Consider the following 22,975-nt stretch of genomic DNA (forward strand, 5'->3'; position numbering starts at 1 on the left):
CAATGTTGACTTTGAACTCTCATGCTGTGCAGCAAACAATGTCATCTTTATAGCTTAGACATGAGAGCACTATGCTATTGCCACAACCTATCACACCTCGTAGTAAAACTACAACACACTCTTGCACTGTGCAGTAAACATCGCCTCCATCAATTTCTAATTGCAAGACATTTTCGTGCGCTACAATGATCGTCTTAATGTTTCATCTACTCCTTCTCCTTCATTAAACTTACAGAAATACACCATGCACATACGCCACCTCACTAAAGACTGAGGTTGCAACCGTGCTAGACAGCCTGCCGAGACCATTGAACAAAGAGAAGCCAGACTAGCCCATTGCCAAAAAGCTGAGCAAGAGTGCAAGCGAGCCAAGATCGAAGTGGCAGCAGCAACTGTGACTGCGGCCAATGGCTAATGCTCATGAAATTTGGTTCAAGGACGGTTGAACCTGCACAACTTTTTGAAAATATGCAGTGCTGCCCCTACACTTTGGCAAACACACCTCAAAGGGACCAGCTATTACTGCAGCTTGGAGATAAGAAATGTAACACTCTGCAAGCGTATTAGACTGTAAATAAATTCAAATTAATAATTCAGATCAGCAAATGCAGGAGCAAGAGTTGTGGTTTGATCTGTGCTTCACCTGTATTACTCCACTGCTGGAATGGATGTATTCTGCGATCTGTTGTCATGTATTAACGGCTAGGAGTATCAATAAACAAACCTTCAAGCACTCATTTCATTGTGTCAGTATCGAGCACTCACACGATCGGTATGAATCAAAACACAGAATGCTTGCTCTGCCTCGGCACAAGCATTCTGTGTTTCGATTTTAATTTTTTTTCTATAAAATTCCATTCCAAATAAATGAATGTTTATGGTAGATGCTTGGAAGCATGTGCTCAAGCAGACTTGGTGATGCTCAGAATTGTCTCCATTCTGGATTGCTTTTGGATGTGTATCTTTTTTTTTACTAGGATTTGAATTTTCTTCCCAGGCTTTATTTTTCACTAACTAACAGTTCTACACCTTTCTTGATTAGATATCTACAAGTTCTGGCACTTTAGAGGAATGAGATGTCTGTTCTTAAACAGTACCACAAAACAGACAATTGACGCAGTGCATAACTTGGCGTTCATAAAATAGCATACTCTATTTTTCCACCTTAAAAATAAACGCACTTCCATGCACCACTCGAAGCAGTGCGCCTGGCACACGTGATAAAGTTTAGAATACAGCATTCAGTGAAGCGACAATCACCTGAGATTAAAGGGGAGGGTGCCTGAATCCCACGTAGCTCGCCGACGGAAATTCACGCCGAACCCGGTAAACGACGCAGGCTGGCAGGACCACCCTGTTGCCTTCGCCCAGCCTGCCCCAAATCCACTTGGTAAACAAGCGGTAGGCTATGAAGCGGTGCTGCCTGAAAATACCACACTTTACAGTAAACGGATCATACACACACACACACAAAATAATAATAATGCGAATCTGTCACCTGACGCTTCCGCACTACCTACTTGTTTACATCTCCGTCTCCATCGATGTTCGCTCCCTCCTCCTCTAGTGCAATGTGCACAGCCCGAAGGACTTCGGACGCTTTGGAACGCTGGGTGGATCGTAATGCAGCCGCCGTCCTGCTGGCACACCGCCAGCACCTCCGGCATGCTGCGGCAGTACGCATCTTCTTCAGGTGTGGGCATGCTTTCGCAGCGGCACCTGCGCATAAGTAAAATGTGAAAAGGCCGCGAAGCAAACACGAAACGGCATTTCGTGAAATAAGAAAGTTGTAATAACTTATGTGCAGTGGCGCACGCGCCACGGAACGCACCATGCTAGGCCGTCGTCTCCAGCGGGTGGTTCAGAAGGGCCAGTCGATGGCGTGCTGCTGTCACTGTTGTCGTCGCTGTCTAGCGGATCACGAAACGGAGTATAATCATATGGATCAAAGTCCAGCTCGGCAGCGGCTTCCCGCAGCCTCGCTTCGAGCTCGGGATCCATGCGATCCATGGCGCCCAACACGCGAACCACCGCAAGCCCGAAGGGGAAGAAATCGGAGCACCACCGGAAGTAAACAAACCGAGGGTCGGTGGCGTCACACTTCGTGACGCATTATGGGCGGGGCGTCGGCCTGGACATTTTCTTTTTTTTCTTGGCCGGCGCATCGGCGTGTATGAGTTGAGGGCTACAGCGACGGGAGTGGAGGAGCGTCATTTTTAATATAGAATATCTGCGCTATTAAAGATGTTAGCCTAAAATTTTTTGCGCTTTGCTGACCAGTGAAGGCACGCCGACCGCTTGTGCACCTTTCTTAAAGGGCCCCTGAAACGCCATTTAAGGCCGTATTTTGATGCTACATGTGTTTAGAGGTGGTCTTAGTGAGCATCGAGATCACATTCAAAAAGCTCTGCGTGTTAGCTGTAATTTACAAATAATTTTGGAAAATTGCCGCTCGCAGCCGATTTGGGCGACTCACCACCGTGCCAGGCCGCGGAAAGTCAGGGGCACTTCCGTCCCGTCTAACTCTCCCAAGCGGGGGCGAAAGGAGGAAAGAAAAAGCTGAGAGGAGGACTTCTCCCTCGCGCCTAAATTTCCCCTCGCACTGACGGCGCCGCCGACTGCGCTGCGTGGCTTGCTTCGTCGCGTGAACCGCTGCAACCGTTACGACTCCGCTCGTTTTGAATTAGAACTGTCGTCTGCGTCGGTCGTCTGCGTAGCCTAGCGCTGTGAATTCTCTGCGTGTTGGCTTATCGGCCAAAGTCGCGATTTTTCGTCGCGGTTCTTTTACTCTGTGCATCTCATTCCTGCTGGCTCTTCGCCCCTTCGTGAGACGAGAGACTTGTCTGCGTGCACCTCCAGTTCCGTGGACCCATCTCGTCTGCTCATTGTGCTGGCCATTACAGTCGGCGATATCCGCTGTGTTTCGTGTTGTTGAACTTGTTACCTTCATGTACTGTGGAGAGACGTGCGTTTCGAAGAAGACGGTTCTTCCAGGAAGGGTATTGTAAATTTTTAATCATGCATTTTGGTTATGTATAGCGCAGTGACATGTGATTACTTGCATCAAATACCAACCACTAGGTAACTAGAACGCAGGTATTTGCTCATGTTTCTACATTGCTTTGATGGTATGGAATGCGTAGAATGAATATGTGCATCATTTATTTAATTTCATATCAACTGTACACATGCTGACAGAAGCAGTGCCGGCAAACTGGGTTCTTTTGTAGTGATAAAGCAAGCATGCAAGATTAAAATGTTAGCGCAGAACACATAACACTACTGTAAACTGTTAGCTATGTAAAGTGCGCGTGTGTGAGGGATACCTTGTCGCATCTTTTCATTTTCTGTTTCACGTGCAGCTAATAAAAAAGAGAAACGATATCTGCTGTTCTCTGTGCTATTTCTTGCTGCGGTCGGGTACGCTTGCTCGCGAGCGCCTGCGCCCTCGAGAGCGCTATGTTTGTGGTTTTTCTTTCCATCACACTGTTCCTGCCGCGAGCCGGTCGCATGGTCGCGCCGCGGCAGAACGATGATGCGGTAGAAAATCCACGGGCAGAGCGTTTTCCCGGGCGCGGGCGCACGCGAGCGCGCGACCCGCGCTGCTTGAAGCAGCCTACCGACACCCCCTTCAGCGCACCGTTTTTTTTGGACCAGTCCGCTATACGGCCTCCCCCGTCAAGTCTTAACCGCGGTTTCCGAGAGGTAATGCGACAATACCTTAGTAAGATTTACTTTTTTTTTTTTTTGTAAAGTCCTCTCGAGCTATTTCTAATTACACTGGCGCAAAGTTTGCTCACAAAAGTGGCTGTGTGGCGCTTTCTCCAGTTTTATTGCATAAAAAAAAAAAATTCTTTTTGTGTGTGTGTGTCATTTTTTACGCGCCCCCGCCCGCTATAATCCTATAATGAGGAGTTTGGCGCTAGCGTCTGTAATTCGTGGCCGCTGGGAGGTATAGGGAGTTTCACACCCCTGACCGTGCGTTTTCAGCCGCCCAGCCCATGCGATGTCATTGGGGTTAGCGTTATCATTGGCCATGGCCATATGACGTCACGTGTAATTTTTGCAATTACAGATTTTAAAATTAGCCCTACTCTTCCTGAAAGTAGTATTTTATTCGTTAGTTATTATTGTACATTAAAGAAAGGTAAAAATTCTGCGCACATCTTGATAGAAGCGGAACACTTCCGGCCGAGAGAGATCCGTCTGCTCGCAAAAGCACGTGTTGCCCGGTTGTCAGTCTTGAAATCTCGCGATCCCAACTGCTGCTGCTTTTTTTCTGGTCTGCAATGGACCACCATTGCTGTGTAGTTGGCTGTAAAGCCGAGGACAGGAAAGATGTTATAATGCGACATCGTGTCCCTACAAAGCAAGGTGTCACGCGGGAAAGCTGGCTCCAACGCGTCGGGCTGTCATCGTCGGACAAGCGCCAGGAGCTCAGAGTTTGTGGCCGCCACTTTTCCCGTGACGCATACCAGTATAATCCCAGTTTGGCGCAGCAAACTGGCTTCAACGTGAGACGTCAACGCCTCAAGTCCGACGCTTTGCCGACGCAGTTTCTCCGTGGAATGGTACGTTTCTGGGTTGCGAGTTATTGTGGAAACACGCGTAGCATGGCTCGGAGTCTCGGCATATTTGAAACTGGTAGTCGTGGTATGCGTGGACCGGTAGTAGACGCAAGTGCCCTTTCACGGACAAATATTTCCTGATCTCCAGTGAGGAAGGTGTTATTTTAATTTGACTGAAAAAGCCTAGCTGCTCCGTTTACTTACGTCCGCACCTGTACATGTGCTGTGCGATGTCGCTCCCCAAGCATCCTTGGCCGACCATTTACGTGTGGCCGACGTTCAGAAAATGGTCGGCAGCCTACTTAGTCGGCTAGTAAACCACGGCAAGCGGTCGGCCCGGAGGTAGCCGCCAGCCATTTCGGCAAGTAGTTCGCAGCGGCCTTTGGCCCGACTTTTTGGGCGGACTAAATGCCGGGCACGGCGCCAGGTTAATGGCAAGAGTGCGGCAATGCGTTGGCCCGACTGTTGAAGCGGTACCTTGAAAAAAAGTTATGAAGAGCACGACTGCTACTTTTTTTTATTTGCCTTTTACTTGGCTTTGGTTTTTCGCGATGTTATGTAATTTGCGCTTAGTATGGAGCAAAATGATACATGCTATTCAGTGTAAATGTTTTGTTACATTAATTAATGCTATTGTTTGTTTAACTTGTTGCTCACATTTTTAGTGAACCTTATAGCTGTTAGTAAAATTATTTACCGAGTTCTGATAAACAGCAAGCCACAAGGTGGCCGCGATTTCATGTGTAGATCATGTCATTATACTGTTTGCTTAATACGAAGCGCAGCTGTAGGTGCTGTAACATCAGTTATATTTCGGCGCACAAGCTCCCGTACACCCCATTTAGCCCGTATCACTCACTGAAATGCGTCCGCTATATGGCAGGGCACTTGAGTAGACGCAACTTCTCATTGTGAAGGAGGAGGCTATTGTGTAAAATAAAAGAAGCGGACAGAAGAGAAAAAGCACACGGGGGCAGAAATTATGCGTAGGGCACTGGCAAGCCTTGGCCGCGGCGAACGCTCCGGCAGGCAAGCAAAGAGACAAATTCTAAAAACACTACTTCGCAGCAGGAGAAGAGAAATGCGTACACGGAGGGAGACCCGGACGAAACAAAACCGACCTCACGCTCGGACGTTTCGAAGGAAGGGCGGAAAAGAGGGGGGAAATGGTGGGAAGGGCGGTGCAACTGTGTCACCCCCGCAGCTCGAAAGTTGGTGGCGAGCGTTCCTGACTGGGCGAGAGAAGAGATGTATACACGCCGACTTTGAAGAGAGCATGCAGTTTTGTGGTATTTGTATACTATTTTTGAAGGAGCTCTTTTCGAACAAAGTTGTCTTACGATCAAATACATGAAGAAAAAAAAACGAAGGAAAATGATTATTGTCCAGGTTATTAATCCCATACTTTTTTTCTCAAAACAGTCTGGTAAAGCTAAGAGCCGCGAGAAAACGGGCCAGCGTCCTTGTCATTTGGTTTTGTTTCTTTGCGTGTGGCCCATTCATCCTCTTTTACGACCTGCCGGGGTGGGACGGGCGGCTCTTTTCATTTTTTTTTTTCGGAAGTCGGAGGGGCGCATTTTCGCAGCGAGCGGTCCGATTCTACACCGGAAACTACCCCCCTCTCCTCCCCCGCTTCTTGTCAACAGTTCTTGGAAGACTCGGCAGCTTGTGCTCGTGGGTGCGTGCGTGCTTTCAAGTTCATTGCAGAAGTGTAGAGCGCGACCAAGAGACGATCTCGAGCGCACGAGGACGCTGTACGTGCGAACGAAATGTTGGAAATGTAAGCGCGTTTCCCAAAGTTGCGCGTTATTAGTTAAAATTACAACTGACAGTCAGCTTTGTTACCTTCAATAACTAGGCGCTGGACAACCAGACCTCTTTTTCATTCGCATTTATATACTGTCAGGACAAGTGACTGTAGTAGTTTTCAAACGCTGTATCCTTTCAGTAACTCCGCCAAGCCATCCTGAAGTAACGCGCTCCTCCGGCGCGTTTGGACACAAAAAAATCGAAGATGCTCCGCTTTTTCTGTTTTTTTTTTGTTCCTTTTTTCTTTTTGCTCAAAGAATGGGAGTGTGGTTTCATAGGAACGAAACAGTTGATTTTTATTTATTTTATTAGTATTTCGCTTTTGTTTTGCAGATTGTTTTGAATTATGGCTTCTATATTTTCTTACTTGTTACTGTCCCCTCCTGGTCCGCGAGAGACATATTTTCTCAACGCATCCTGCGTATCAATATGAGTTTGAGACCCCTATGTTAGACAGAGTGATTGAAAATTAAGAATATTTATTGAGAGCTACACGATGTACGCGCAATAAAAGAAGCTAATTGAAAAGAATTCTTTCCTGAAGCAGCTGCCGCAATTTCGGGTTTTTTGTTGTGGCTTGACGACTAATAATATGGAGAACTTTTAGTTTTAAGGCGTGAACATGTATCGGAAGTTATTAAAGCGAATTATCTGTCGTACGTACTAAGCCGAGAGATCGCTTGTAGAATAGCCCTGCATATGGAAGGAATGCTGCATAGGTCCAGAGACTTAAGACTTCTGCTTGAAAAGTACCGGGATAAGAGAGTAGAAACGATCATGACGTCATAGGCGTGAACTTCAACCATTTACATAGCAGGGAACCAAAGAAATCTTATTGATAAACATGGAAATAGCAAAGCACACTGGGACAATAAATAATGTTTCAGTAAAACAGCAAACAGTACCGAACATATAAGGTAGCGGCAAGAAATATATAATGCAGTGAGTTTCTGGTCACACGTTGTATATCAATAATGCGCAGCTGCAACAGGACTCCCTCGGGAGCTCTGACCCCCTAACAAATTTCCAGACAGTCGATTGCTCGATCCTTTGTGCTCACACATATACGCGTGAGCCGCAGGCCTGCGTCTTTCAAGACAAGAACCCAGTTCAAATCACTTCGATATACAAGTGACCTTCCTGAGGTGGATGTGCCGCGTCAACAACCTCCGGATAAAGCTTTGCTCTCCAAGAACTAACAGCTGGCTATATCTAGGTGAGACGCACTAGCATGGGGAACAGTAGACAACGGGGTTACCGAAAGAATACGATCGACTGCGTTCCTATTCTGCCAAATGATCAATCCTACGGACTTCACTACACGTTGTTCGAACGCTTCGCGCGGCCTTCCACTGTGCGACGAAAAAGCTCACGGCGCTAGGCAGTGGAATGTCCAAGCTGCGACGCAGTCCTTAAGGACACGTGTGTGAGACTCGACCTGACCAAAGTTGATACTGTGCGGATCAATATGCCAGTTGTAAAGCCTGTCTTAATTTGGTGGGGATCGAATACGACACACTCAGTGCGCCACCGAAAGTCTCTTAGAGCATGCGGGAGATTGGGTGCAACAGGCGTCTCCCACTTCGCATACGTTTGGCACATATGTATAGGGGCGCAGAATAGCAGAGCGCTTCGCAGAGATTAGATACTGCTATGGCTATCCATGCTCCGTCTACAAACATCTCCTCTAACTATGCGAACACGTGCGCCTGCTTCCTCTGACCATGCACTACAAGCATCTGCCTTCTACTTCCAAGCCAGTATAAAAGTTAAGGCCGCCCAACTTAACCTATGTGATCCACTCCAACACCCTATGTGATCCGCACAACAAAGGGCATAATGAAGACAAGGCGAAACCCAGATAGGCGCCACCACCTAGCTATAGTGAAAATATAATCAAAGTAGATTGACTTTGCAAGAGGAATCCACAAGAAAACACGTGCTAAGCCATGCAGGGTCGTATCATTGGGAGGCTGGATCAATAAACAATCAAGGAGCACAGATGTGGGAAAGTTGGCACCTGTGTGCACTAGGCTTTATCGGAAGTTTCGCGCATACGTTAATTAGCTATAACTTTAGGATGAACAAGATGTCCGAGATTATTGAGTTAATAGTCTATCGCGACATCGGCACGAAGCCGTGTGTGACGCATGCACGTACGCACGCACGCACTTACGCACGTCTGCAGTCGCACAGAGTAAATTGTTCCACGACCTTACACAGTGGTACGATGGAATAGTTAATAATATTTGAAAGAAGGAAATAAAAATTAGGGGGACGCTCAAGCTTCCCCTTAACATTCGACGGGATACAACGCCTTCTCATTCTTCTCTCTATCTCTCTATTTCGGTGGACAACCGCAGTTAATTGTAAATTGGTTATAGGAAAGTAAAGGCGCAGCATCTGTCACAGATCCCGGTGGGAACCTGGACCGCATCTCCATATTTACTACCACATTCCGAATATTTCAGACAAAACCCGACGATACTCAAGCGAAAACCGGGTTAGCGAGGTGGCTTTTGGACCAAATGAGCTGTAGCGCTTCGCATATATACATATATGCTGCACTCTCGATAGACGAAACTCGAGTATATTGCCGACATGAGGATAAATGGAACAGCTTGGGACAAATATTTGCCCGCCTCAGTTAAAACACGGGGATTAGGAAAGCTTTATTCCTTATATATCAATATGCCGAGGCCGACTGTCTTTATCCAGAACACAAATGTGGTCCTGATAGTTTTCAAATAAAAATGAAAGGCACGCAAAGAGCCGATCGCCCGGCCGATTCGCCTGTCGAACGTATACTTCCTGCGAACACAAGCATTGTGCAAGAAGTAACCTTTGGTTTTTTTGAGAAAATTCAAAGGGATTGCGTTTTGAGAATCCCGCGCAACATGACGAGGATCGATCGGCTCCTGCACCAGTGGCGGTCTACATTGTTAAATTCTTCAACGTCAGCCTCACACGCAGAAATATGGTATGAAATGCCAGAATATATATAAAGTTCCTCGAATCCCCTTTTTCCTAGCTGCGTATTCACTGCTGCTATAATATATCAATAGATAACATTGTGCATATCAAAGTAAAGTCTAGCTCCTGCAATACAGCAGGTTTCCCCTCTACGTTCCATGAGGAAGTCGGCTTAGCAGGAGAAAAGTGGAAAATTCGTATCATTGAAACAGCCATTTTTATGCAACATTGAGTTATACCGCGTGCATGATATATATTCACACTATATCATTTGAGCCTGCTGATAGAATTATACATTGCGCAACAGAATGTGAAATTAACTGTTATTTATATATATTTTGAAATAAAGCTTTAACCGCGCGCTAATTGAGCCGCGGCGGGTATGGTACACTCTGTAGTTGATCGCGAGTTGTCGTGAACTTATGCTTGAATTTGTGAACTGGTAGGCGCTGATTGTCTGTTTGAAGCATACTTAGTATTAAGTGCCTAAGATTTGCGCGGTAACTGCTATGAACCTACGAATGTAATTGTCCATTTTTTTTTTATGGTTAAATGGTAACCCCTGAATTTAAACAACCTCATCATAAAGTTAACCTATAACGTAACCCTAAGCAAATCCACGGTAAACCGAAGAGATCACGTGCCTTTGAGGTTTATATGTTAACCGTCAATTACTTTTGCCAGTGCCCTCGAAACCTATCAATCCTAAACGCCCTTAAATTCGTTTCGCAGACTCCGTGAGTTTACATTTCGTACGGGGTCAAGAAAAGAGGCGGTGATCTTTTATGAGCTTTCATCCGGATCCGGTGCACTTTGCCCTGCGACCTTCTACTGATTTTCATGCATCCCTAAAACAAATGGACAAAATATACTTTTGTCAGAAACTTGCAGCAGTTACTATGTGGTTCAATCGGTATTTACCAGCTTGAGCTCGAGGTCACGGGCTTTAGTCGAGCTGCAGAAGCCGCATTATGATGGAAACCAAACGCGAAAACGGAAATGTGGTTTGCGATTAATATGACAGCCCGAGGGACTCTAAATAACTCACGTACTGCTTTGGGAAGTATAAATCCGCATGGACTATGTAATCTCTGCAAAAGCACTCATAATATACAGTGTTCTGCAACTTAACCGTCTTGGAAAAGACGGTTCCGATAAAGTTGCTGAACACTATATACGTAGCCAGGTCTTGCTATTTTGGCTAAATGAAGCTGCAGGTCTTCTACTGCCCCACACTTGGTTTATGTGGAAGATATTCGGTTAAAAGAACATTACATACATTCACTCCAAGCCATATTTTTTTCATGCAAAGAACTACAGCCGCTGGTATCAAGACGGGGGCTCTACAGAAGCCGTAGAAAAAGGAAAAGAAAAGAAACTACCTCGACGCTTCTTGAACGACGAGGGAGGGGGGGGGGGGGCGTGAAAAAGAAAGAAAACTGCTTCTCGCTGCGCGGGACCCGCTGCCCCCCATCGGTCCATCTCTTCTCCCTGCGGCAAAGCGGAAAGAACCACGGGGAGGCGAAAGGCATCGAGGCGCCCTACCGCGGGGGGCGACAGGAATGCCGAAGCAGAGAGAAATAGCGGCGAAAAAAAAAAGAATTGCATGCACCGCACACAGGGAGATTCTCGCTGCTTTTGGAGCTTCTCTCCCCCCCCCCCCTCCTCCCTTCTTGAGGTCACGTGGCCAAAAGGCGGGAAAACACATCCCGCGCGAGCTAAGATGCGCGGCGCCACTCAGTCGATGGCCAGCCTCCGTGAGTCCGTGTGGGCGCGCGCGGTGCCTAGTGCCTAATTTTATCGTCCGCTTTTATTTCGCGCAAATTCAACCTGTCTCAACCTCCTGCAGCAGTCAGCGTTTGAAAAGAACAGCCCATATATGCAGCTGATGATTGCAGCCGCTCTGTACAGATTCTTCGTGCCGAAGTTCACCAAAACATGCGTAAGTACATGATCTTTCGGTCTTGATCAGAGGAGCTTTTTGCTAGATTCGATATTATACTGAACATAATAATTTATTGTTTTGGAGCATATGTTCGTCTTGTTATATACTCCTTGCATCTTTCTTCATATATATATATATAATTGGTGTGGGCGCTGATCGCGCAGGAAGACTTGCTGAGCCGTTTGGAAACAAGGCTGCGGCTGGCTGCGGTGGCAGAATTGGCTCATTTTGCTGCAGTCTGGGTCCTTGGGTATCTCCTGTCCCAAAATGCTCGCCTTTTAATATGGAGGGACACTCACTATACCGATCAGGTAAGTCCAATTAGCACATATTTTGTTCGATACGACAATATACTGCAACTGTTTCTGGAGCGCGTATATATATGCGCATCTTATTACTACGTACATTTTTTTTTTTTATAATCGATGTGTGCGCATTTCGCTCTGATTGCGCAGGAAGACGTGCTGAGCCGACTTGGAAACGATGCTGCGACGGTGGATTTAGCTCTTTTCGCTGCAGTCCGAGGTCCGATTTCCTCTGCCCCAAAACGCCCGTCTTTCACTTCTTCACATCGAAGTGCATGCACTGACATGTATACCGACCAGGTAAGTCAAATTATCGCTGATTTTCTTCTATACGATAATGTACTGCAACTAATTATCTATTGTTTTGAGACTTATGCGCATCTTGTTACTGTAAATGCATATTTTGTAATTGGTGTGCGCGCCTTGCGCTGACCGTGCAGGGAGGCGATATCAGCTGATCTGGAAACTGGCTTCGACAGTGGAAGCTCGTTTCGCCGAAGCCCGAAGTCCTTGGTCTCCTCTACACTAAAACGCTGGTCTTTCGCTTCTTCATGGCGGTGCACTTGCCGGACAGGTATTAGCGCTGATTTTGTTCGGAAAATTCGATTATCCGACTCACATCGATGGGACGCATGCAACCCAGTTAAATGTCAAATGCTATCACTGATATAAATATTGCAGCACCCCTCGCCATAGGAGTGATCAGAAGCTGTACTAGCATCATCGCTACTGCCAAGCAAGCTCGTGCCAGGACTGAGTACAAGATTTATGCCGTGTTTATTATTATTATTTTTTTTGCTGCTGTAATGATGTATATACGTGAAAATTGATGATTGAGTGATGCGGTATGCTGGCAAGGTAAGTGAGCCAGTGCGTTCATTTTGTGGATTTTGGAATTATATATGTGATGCACACAGATCTGAGCCGTTTCACATTGATTTTGCTCTGTGCGCTTGCTTTCTGGGCAAGCAGTTGTATTTTCATCGTGCGGATTATTTCCTGGTGCTTACATGCTCATGAGGTGTTCAGCTAACTTGTTTCAAGCTTAAAAAATTTAGAACGGGTTCTATAAGCTTCTAAGAGTTAGGCTGTCTAAATAGCCGTCTTGGCTGATGAGACAATTTTTAAAATAATGCTCGGTTGTTAAATAACGAAAATAAATCAGATGACTTATCGTTAAATATCCGGTCGCTTTTGCTGTAAAAGTTCCATCTAGTTTGAGAAAATTAAGCTGTATTCTACGGAATAAACTTATTTTAGGTTTCATGTAAATATCGCGGAAACTGTTTGTTCTGCCGCGTTGGAATCCCTCATACGCGCTCTATGACAAGCGCGGACACTTGGTTTTGCTAGAATTATTAAATTGCAGCATTAGCATGCAAGAACGCACTTCGGGAGGATAAGGTTTGAGTGCGCTACAGTTGCAAATTGCAACATCATGACTCCAGCAAAACAAAGTGATCGCGCCTTTCTCGCGGATTCACGTATCCTGATTACCTATTGTAATCCTGATTACCTATTGCGGCTTTGCGCTAATGCGTTTTCAGTAGGGTCGCATGAAGTCAAGCGCATAAAATATATTAATGTGATAGTGCAGTTGGTGGCAGTGCGCAGACATTATTTTTTCTACCTTTTCACCCTATATTTGCCTGCAATGTGAAAGTCTAAGCGAAAAGGAAATATTTATTTAAAACACTTTTCTTCATACAGCTGACCAAGATGGAACCTGCCGCAGATCCGACCAGTCGCAGACATCAAGTGATCGACAGGCTGCCAAAAGAAGGAGACCAAGCCTCAAGCCCATCTTCCATATGTGGCACACGCGCAGTCATATATCCACAACGCTGTTGACAAATAAATTTTTCACCAAATACTGCAGCTTGTTTCTTCATGGCATCAGAAAAGCTACTGCTTTTCTTGATGCATTTGTATGTGCTACCCCGTTATATATGCATGGGCCACGATATATTAAATGCATGGCATGATACCTGCACGAGGGGCGATGCCGGCCACTAACCGGCGTCGGGAAGCAACCGGCCGACGTACGGCCTTTCGTCAGCAAAATGCTAGGGCAGACGAGCGGCCGACCATTCAGTAACGCTGGCAGACGGCAGGCCCACGTGCGGCAGGTGGTCGATCACGTCGGGCCAAAAGGTCGGGCCGTAGTCGATTGCCGAAAATCGACCGACGTTAGGTCAGTGTCAATCCCCGACGCCGGCCCTCATTCGGGTGCCGAAGGTCGGCCGGCCACTTTTTGGTCGGCGAGAAAGGTCGGCCCTACCTTTTGCCACACACTTTTTTGCTTGGGTCAGTGCTGTGTGGCGCCTCGTTTGAGTCGAATTTGGGGCGTTGAACCCCATAAACCAAGCCTGACTTGTAATAAAAAAATACCAGCCCACTAATAACAATACAGACCAACTGAATTCCCCCCCCCATCCACCCAAAGATATGCTTATTTTACAGTGCGTTTAGTCTACTCTTGATCTTTGCCTTTTAGCACCTGTACATGCATGTCTTTCCCATTCATGAAAAGGAAAATTGAAGGGGAAATTGGCTCGTTATGATACAATTAATGAAAGGAGCCAACAGTTGAGTCCAAGGTAAATGTAGGTTGTTTTTTAATACTTTTGTGGTTGATATTGATCAGAGTTAGTCCTGTAACGATTTTAGGCAGAAAGATAATTAAATACCAAGTGGAAGGAAAAATAACATGTGGTATATAGTTAAAAAGAAAGAAAGTATCCCCTATGTTTACCTTGCACTTGCAAACTGTTGTCTCCTTTCATTCTCATTCATGTGCAGAATAATAAAACTGCCATTAACACAATGTTGATTACACACAAATTTCTTTTCTTTTCCTAGCATGGCAAACCATCATCGCCAGGGAGCCCGAAAGACCTCAGCACTACACAGGTTTCCTCTGGACAGGTATTAGTACTGTTATCATGGTATTAATAACAATGTATATATACTTTTATATTTATATTTATGTATATTTAGGCAACATATATAACTTTGGAATATGTTGCACTCATATATGATGGCTCTATTGCTAGAAGCTATATAAACTAGCACAAATGTTGCTATGTCATTATGCTTTCATGCAGTTATGTGTCCAACCATTGCTTCAGGTACCTACCAGAGGTGATCCAAATACCACATCTCTTCGTGTAGAGGTGAGAATATTTTGGATAGGTCATTTTGTCTAGTGGATGATGCAAGTCTTTTGACATATGTACATGCTTCATTTTCAACTGTACTGAACAGCTTTGTATTATATTGCATATGATGGCTCTATTGCCCGAGTAAGTAAGCTATGCAAATTAGTGCAAATGTTATGTCTGCTTCCATGCACAAGCTCAATCACCGCTTGAGGCACCTTCTGGAAGCAATTAAAATGTAGCTCTCCTTGTAGAGATGAGATTATTTTGGAGTTCAAATAGTTAATTTTGTTTAGTGGATGATGCAAGGCTTTGGTGTGCACTGGCGCACCAAAACAAGAAACTCGGAGCACATATATTAAGTGGATTAATATGGGAGACCCGACGTTCAAAAATAATGAGCTGCTGGATTGGTTCATGGAACAGTATATTAGTCGACTGTCCAGCACTGTGTCTTTTGTTTGTGCTGCTAACATGCCTCCAAATTTTTCAGGGCTCTTGAAACTCCACAAACTACAGCTTGTCTGTGCAAATTTTTTAGTCATATCAGTTCTCCACTTTCAGAATATTTGTGTATGTGTAGCAAGTTGACAATGTTTGCATTTTGTTACGGGCAGTTCACTCTATACAGCACCTGAAAATGAAAGCATGAAAAATTTCAAATCAGCAACCATCATTATAATTATGAATATCTGTCTGCAGGAAGCATCACCAGCGGGGCCTTCAACTACTCGCATGCATACTGTGGCAACACAATGTGGGAGTGCCATTCTGTTGGTAAGTCATTATTGATAAAGATGTTGTAGTGTTGTGAAAATGTATTAAAGAGCTTATTATTATGATTGATTACATTAAACGTAGATGGGGTGCTTGCGATTAATTTTAAATATATGAAATTTTTCCAGGCACACAGTTGTCTACTGGATTTAAATTTCTAGTCAGCACCAAGGTTCTAGCAGAGAAGCCTGCCACCAGAGAAGTCAGTGGCAGGCTGCTATCACTGGCCAGTTACTGCTATCACTGGCCACTCGTTAGAACTTCTTTCATCCACTTTTGTGCATTTGCTGGCTATGGCAGGCAAGAAAATTTGTCATTTAACCACTGTTCATTAGGCAAAAAAAAAAGAAAATGTGACGAAATAACTCACCTATGTGTCACATATTCACTCATTCAAACCTGCAAATATACCCTCCCTGTGACACAGTCCATTCGAATGATAGCATTCATAACTCTCATGCATGGCTTGACATGATTAAGGATGTGGTAATACTCACAATGGGTCAACAAATATTGCCTTGATGAGTCTATAGAGACCATGCCTCATACATACCTTGCACACCACTAATCTCGGACGTGGTGTTAGGATATTCACAGTTGCGTCAGGTAGCAAAAGGGCAATTTTTCCTTACATAATATGGTCATGCTGTGTCTGCCTAGTGTACATTAGTGCTGTCTTTAGAGCTACTGTGGAGCCATCACATGCACTTTGAAGTTTAATTTTGCGCAAATATTTGAACAAGTCACTAAGATGCACAAGGATATTTGATTCTGTTGTGAAAAAAATATAAGTTGCGTAGCCCTAAAGTGTACCTAATTTGCCATGGCATTTTTCTGTTCCCTGTTGATAGAATGAAAAAAAAAGAATGCATACCTACTATAAACTTTGACAGCAGCTTTATTTAGCACATTTTACAGCCAAGACATACCGAGATGAACATTCACGGCTGCTACATATTAGTTCATAATATTAACAATCACATGACACCAATCGCTGACATCACTGCACTTCTTTTTCAGCGACCATCAGGATGAAACGGCCCAGTCAGCGATTGAGGAACCCCTCTACAAAGAGCGAAAATTCCTTGTGTTCGAGGGTTGCCTGCGGCAGCTTCTTGAGACCAGAACAATGTGCGGGCAAACAATAACCCTTTACTTTAGCATAGCGGGAAGCCTTGTGACTGTGAAGGGGACATGCTCACTGCAGCATTCTTTCCTCTGGAAAAGCCAACCACTGGTTGAAGGAAAGGCAGCAAGAAATGTCCTCCTGACTGCAGGCATCTTGTTCTCTGGCTGCGGTATAGCTTCAGTTCTTCGGTTCCTGCAATCCATTGGGGTGCAAGGCATCACAGAGAGGACCTACTACAACTACCAACGGGCATACTTGCTACCTGCCAGAAATGAGGTTTGACAATAAGGATATCTCTCATACAACATTCAAGTCAAAGTATATGTCATTAACTCGATAACTAGATGTTGCATCCTTTATGACAACAACTTGAAGCTACAATGAAAGATATAAAACATATAAAATGCAGCATATATGCAACAGCGGAGGCATTGCAGTGCAATGCACCTGCTACTGCACATCTCTGTTGCCTTTGGCTACATGTTTAATAGACCAGCTGCATGCTTTAGTACTGAAGGCATAATTTTTGCATATTTTTTTTTGTAAATGTGCTGTGAGAAAAGTGAAAAGCAATGCAGCATTTGAAACCTGCCCCCCTCATCCTAACATGCATTAAGGCAACCACATGACTGCAAGTTTGTAGCCTCTAAATTGAACATCTCCTTCTTTGCAGCTTTTTCAGCAAAGGGAAGCAGAACTTGCTAGTAACCTTGTAGGGACAACAACAGACCTGGCAGGGGATGATCGCTGTGACTCGCCAGGCTACAGCGCAAAGTACATGACTTGCAGTGTACTAGCTGTGCAGAATGGAGCCATTTTGCACACTGCACAAGTTCAAGTCGGTGAGGTAATGCGACTCATCCCTTCCGACAACTGAAGTTCCTCCTAACATCACATCCTATCTTACGGCATTTCAACCCTTCTGCTCCAACTTCAGTGCACACGGACGCAAGTGGCATAGGCCTCAGTGCTGTCCTCGTTTAGCGCTATGACGACTGTGAACATGTGATTGCTTACGCCAGTCGGACTCTAAGCAAGACTGAGCACAACTACACCATCACCGAGCAGGAATGTCTCGCGGTTGTTTTCGCCGTGCAGCGGTTTCGCTGCTACCTGTACGGAGAGCCTTTCGTAGTAGTAACCGATCACCATTCCCTATGCTGGCTACTCAATCTCAGTGATCCGTCTAGTCGCCTAGACCGCTGGGCACTTCGCTTGCAAGAATACGACTACAGCATTTCATACAAAAGTGGCCGACGGCACGCAGATGGAGACTGCCTCTCCTGGTTGCCACCTGCCACGACGGAATGCGACGCGGACAACTTTGATCATTACGTCACTGCTTTATCTCAGAGATTTCCAAATACTCATACCTTTTGCACCGAGGAACACACCGATCAGCATCTGGAGTCGTTCTTAGCTGCTGCTCAAGACCCAACCTCGAACAGCCAGTTTTGCCTATGCCTATGTGATGGCCTGCTATACAAAAAAGTTTACTCTCGTGGCTGCTTGCTCCAGGAAAGTGTCGTTTTTTTCACCGAGCCCACAACCAACTTGTCGTCCGCACTCCCTGTATGGCCGCCGCTACCGACCAACTCTGCGATTACGATACCTCATTAGATAAGAAGGCTGTGAGAATCTGTTTTTCTACAGACTGTTGGTTAATTGAATATTCTTTTTGCCTTTGTTTAAACCTTGACCTGGCTTAGTATTTTACGCTGTGTTTTTGTGTAACTCTCGCCCTTACTTACTATCTCTGGAATACTTGCTTTGTTATTTTATAGTCTTCTTTATCGCAGCGTTTGTTCATTGTCGGTTTTTTCTCTTGTCATTTATTGAGTCGTTTTTTATTACTATCATGTCCTGGTGTGTTATTAACTTTTTTTATGCAGTGTAATTTGGACTACTACCTATATATGTTCCCATTGTGTGTTAAAAAAGTGACGCATAAATTTATTCCTTGATCACACACCAACACACGCACTTCACTGGTTGACCAGCCTAACTTTTAACTGTGTTCTCAAACCTCATAGAGGGACGATGGGTAACCGTAAAGGGGATGCTGCGCCTCTGTTAATCGTTAAGGCGTGGTTTGTGACAATATAGAACAGACCAAAACTGCAGGAAAGGTATTACATATGCTAAAAAATTACAAAAAGGTCAATGAGCTGCAAGGATTCATGGGATTTGCCAACTTTGAGAAAAATTTGTGGCACAACCTGCATACTCTAGTGCAGTGAAAAGAACTGCTCCCTCCCCCCCCCCCTCCAAAAGAAATTGCACGAGTGCACTCAATTCTGCTTAGGTGCAGTAATGTGAAAGCACTGCGAATTATGTCACACTGCTTAAATTGGTCCGACATTACGCTAGCAAACCTCAGCCGCACTTGTCCAGATGGCGTACGTGTATGCCATATTTACCCAGGTTAAATGAAGGAGTGGTGCAGATGGTACTTCATGAAGATCACAATGTTTGCCACACAGCTGAACAGTATGTTGTAGTTTGAACTTGATGAAGAGAATGATGCTTACTGCACAGCATGAGAGTGTGTTGCAAAGTGCATTGCTCGTGCCGTAGACGGGGAATGCCTCAGCCCACATAACCAAAGCAGAAGCCAGTGGAGGCTGCTTGGAACCGTCAAAGCCGACTGCCCACCATCACACACCCACGTAACTGGTCGGAATGCTCTGCCCCAAGGCAGGTGACCTCTTCACCTTGGATAAGTGCTCCCGTCTTCTCTCCTTGCAAATTTCATCGTGGTCTTTTTCTGCAAAGCTGTAAATTCTTCAGTTCTGTTCCTTCTATCTGGTGCTCTGTTCTATACTGCCTTTCGTTTTCCTTTGACTATCCTGCACAGATGAATAAAATGTAAACACCAACACTGGAAAAAGCGACCATGAAAAGAAGCCACAGAAGAGGAGATATGCGGATAGAAAAGCGACAGTAAAAACTAGAAACATATTCACAGATCTCAAAGAAGCAAGATTATAAGCCAAGCTGTCGACAAAGTTCAGGCCCTAGAAATTGCAAGAGAACAAGTTAAAAACATCCTTATCAACAGTGTCAAATGAATGAATTATGAAAGAAGCTCCTCACTCTATAAAATGCCCGAGGGATAAATATTAGAACAGGCAATGACAAGGTCTCCCAGCCCAACTAAGTGATTCCTGCGGTACAGGCCACAAAATGAGAAGCAGTGGCTACCTTAGCTGGCAGAATTCGTGTACATATATTCACTGTGAAAGGAGAGCGATGTAATGCACAGTTAGATACAGCTGATAATCAAGAAATAGGGGATTATGTCCAGGCATGACAGCTGGTGATAGCCGAGACAGCTAAAATAAGGTTTTTAGAGCATTCGCTCGACTTCTCCCGTGCACAAACCTCAAAGTGAATGCAATGTTGACTTTGAACTCTCACGCTGTGCAGCAAACAATGTCATCTTTATAGCTTTGACATGAGAGCACTATGCTATTGCCACAACCTATCACACCTCGTAGTAAAACTACAACACTCGCACTGTCAGTAAACATCGCCTCCATCAATTTCTAATTGCAAGACATTTTCGTGTGCTACAATGATCATCGTCTTAATGTTTCATCTACTCCTTCTCCTTCATTAAACTTACGGAAATACACCATGCACATACGCCACCTCACTATAGACGGAGGTTGCAACCGTGCCAGACAGCCTGCCGAGACCATTGAACAGAGAAGCCAGACTAGCCCATTGCCAAAAAGCTGAGCAAGAGTGCAAGCGAGCCAAGATCGAAGTGGCAGCAGCAACTGTGACTGCGGCCAATGGCTAACGCTCATGAAATTTTGTTCAAGGACGGTTGAACCTGCACAACGTTTTGAAAAATGCAGTGCTGCCCCTACACTTTTGCAAACACACCTGAAAGGGACCAGCTATTACTGCAGCTTGTAGATAAATGTAACACTCTGAAAGCGTATTAGACTGTAAATAAATTCAAATTAATAATTCAGATCAGCAAATGCAGGAGCAAGAGTTGTGGTTTGATCTGTGCTTCACCTGTATTACTCCACTGCTGGAATGGATGTATTCTGCGATCTGTTGTCATGTATTAACGGCTAGGAGTATCAATAAACAAACCTTCAAGCACTCATTTCATTGTGTCAGTATCGAGCACTCACACGATCGGTATGAATCAAAACACAGAATGCTTGCTCTGCCTCGGCACAAGCATTCTGTGTTTCGATTTTAATTTTTTTTCTATAAAATTCCATTCCAAATAAATGAATGTTTATGGTAGATGCTTGGAAGCATGTGCTCAAGCAGACTTGGTGATGCTCAGAATTGTCTCCATTCTGGATTGCTTTTGGATGTGTATCTTTTTTTTTACTAGGATTTGAATTTTCTTCCCAGGCTTTATTTTTCACTAACTAACAGTTCTACACCTTTCTTGATTAGATATCTACAAGTTCTGGCACTTTAGAGGAATGAGATGTCTGTTCTTAAACAGTACCACAAAACAGACAATTGACGCAGTGCATAACTTGGCGTTCATAAAATAGCATACTCTATTTTTCCACCTTAAAAATAAACGCACTTCCATGCACCACTCGAAGCAGTGCGCCTGGCACACGTGATAAAGTTTAGAATACAGCATTCAGTGAAGCGACAATCACCTGAGATTAAAGGGGAGGGTGCCTGAATCCCACGTAGCTCGCCGACGGAAATTCACGCCGAACCCGGTAAACGACGCAGGCTGGCAGGACCACCCTGTTGCCTTCGCCCAGCCTGCCCCAAATCCACTTGGTAAACAAGCGGTAGGCTATGAAGCGGTGCTGCCTGAAAATACCACACTTTACAGTAAACGGATCATACACACACACACACAAAATAATAATAATGCGAATCTGTCACCTGACGCTTCCGCACTACCTACTTGTTTACATCTCCGTCTCCATCGATGTTCGCTCCCTCCTCCTCTAGTGCAATGTGCACAGCCCGAAGGACTTCGGACGCTTTGGAACGCTGGGTGGATCGTAATGCAGCCGCCGTCCTGCTGGCACACCGCCAGCACCTCTGGCATGCTGCGGCAGTACGCATCTTCTTCAGGTGTGGGCATGCTTTCGCAGCGGCCGCAGCGGCACCTGCGCATAAGTAAAATGTGAAAAGGCCGCGAAGCAAACACGAAACGGCATTTCGTGAAATAAGAAAGTTGTAATAACTTATGTGCAGTGGCGCGTGCGCCACGGAACGCACCATGGTAGGCCGTCGTCTCCGTTGCCAGCGGGTGGTTCAGAAGGGCCAGTCGATGGCGTGGTGCTGTCGTCGCTGTCTAGCGGATCACGAAACGGAGTATAATCATATGGATCAAAGTCCAGCTCGGCAGCGGCTTCACGCAGCCTCGCTTCGAGCTTGGGATCCATGCGATCCATGGCGACCGAGACGCGAACCGCCGCAAACCCACAAACACGAAGGAGAAGAAATTGGAGCACTACCGGAAGTAAACAAACCGAGAGTCGGTGGCGTCACTTCGTGATGCATTATGGGCGGGGCGTCGGCCCGGACATTTTCTTTTTTTTTGCCGGCGCATCGGCGTGTATGAGTTGAGGGCTACAGTGACGGGAGAGGAGGAGCGTCATTTTTAATATGGAATATCTGCGCTATTAAAGATGTTAGCCTAAATTTTTTTTGCGCTTTGCTGACTAGTGAAGGCACGCCGACCGCTCGTTCGCCTTTCTTAAGCACGGCTTCAAGCTTTTCATGGGCCCTTTAAGCACGGCTTCAAGCTTTTCATGGGCCCTTTAAGAGGAATAGATAACGCATACTTTCATGCGATGACGAATAGAAAGCCGGGAACAATTTATGGCAGTCCGTTTTCGTCTTGGATTTGGACTGTAAGAATATTATTGGCACTTAATGGATGGTGGGCTTGTATATCTATAGCTTGCTAGCTGACCGTCAGTCGATGCTGGCGGCGACATCTTGGGCCACGGCCTCGATTTGAATTTCCAGGTTGTAGCTGAGCAGTAAGGTCTCTCGCGGGCCTTGTTGCACGAACTTCTGGATATGTTTAGGGTTGTGACAGCATTGTTGGTTCATTTAGGGTGCTGTTAAGTGGTCATTTAGCAGGAGCGCCCCCAGACGTGTCAGGAAATTTTTAGGACATGTTGCTAATGCTTGCAGCAGCGGTTGCCCAGACCTTCACGCTAAAGATGCCGCACGTATGTGGGGCGGACGATGTCGCTCTGACCGTGCGCTATTTCCCCTTAGTCGACAGACCTAGATTGTTTCGCATCGTAGGAACAGCGGCTGTCGCTTTGGAACAGTTCCATCTT

At 45.4% G+C, this 22,975-nt stretch overlaps 2 long non-coding RNA genes across 2 annotated transcripts; one reads left to right on the forward strand and one right to left on the reverse strand.

Annotated features, from left to right (window-relative positions):
• The first annotated feature begins 11,832 nt into the window (after positions 1-11,832).
• Positions 11,833-13,440, forward strand: LOC146184860 (uncharacterized). Its single transcript, XR_014708604.1, has 3 exons — positions 11,833-11,900; positions 12,041-12,174; positions 13,311-13,440. It is a non-coding gene; the product is annotated as an uncharacterized LOC146184860 (long non-coding RNA).
• Positions 13,441-19,400: 5,960 nt separating this feature from the next.
• LOC146184861 (uncharacterized) lies at positions 19,401-21,618 on the reverse strand. The gene is made up of 3 exons (XR_014708605.1): positions 21,577-21,618; positions 21,317-21,479; positions 19,401-19,516 (listed from the first exon to the last, which is right to left on the reverse strand). It is a non-coding gene; the product is annotated as an uncharacterized LOC146184861 (long non-coding RNA).
• Between the last annotated feature and the right edge of the window lie 1,357 nt (positions 21,619-22,975).

Source organism: Amblyomma maculatum, chromosome 7 (genome assembly GCF_055883805.1).
Source record: "Amblyomma maculatum isolate TAMU_Amacu chromosome 7, ASM5588380v1, whole genome shotgun sequence".
NCBI lineage: Eukaryota > Metazoa > Arthropoda > Arachnida > Ixodida > Ixodidae > Amblyomma > Amblyomma maculatum.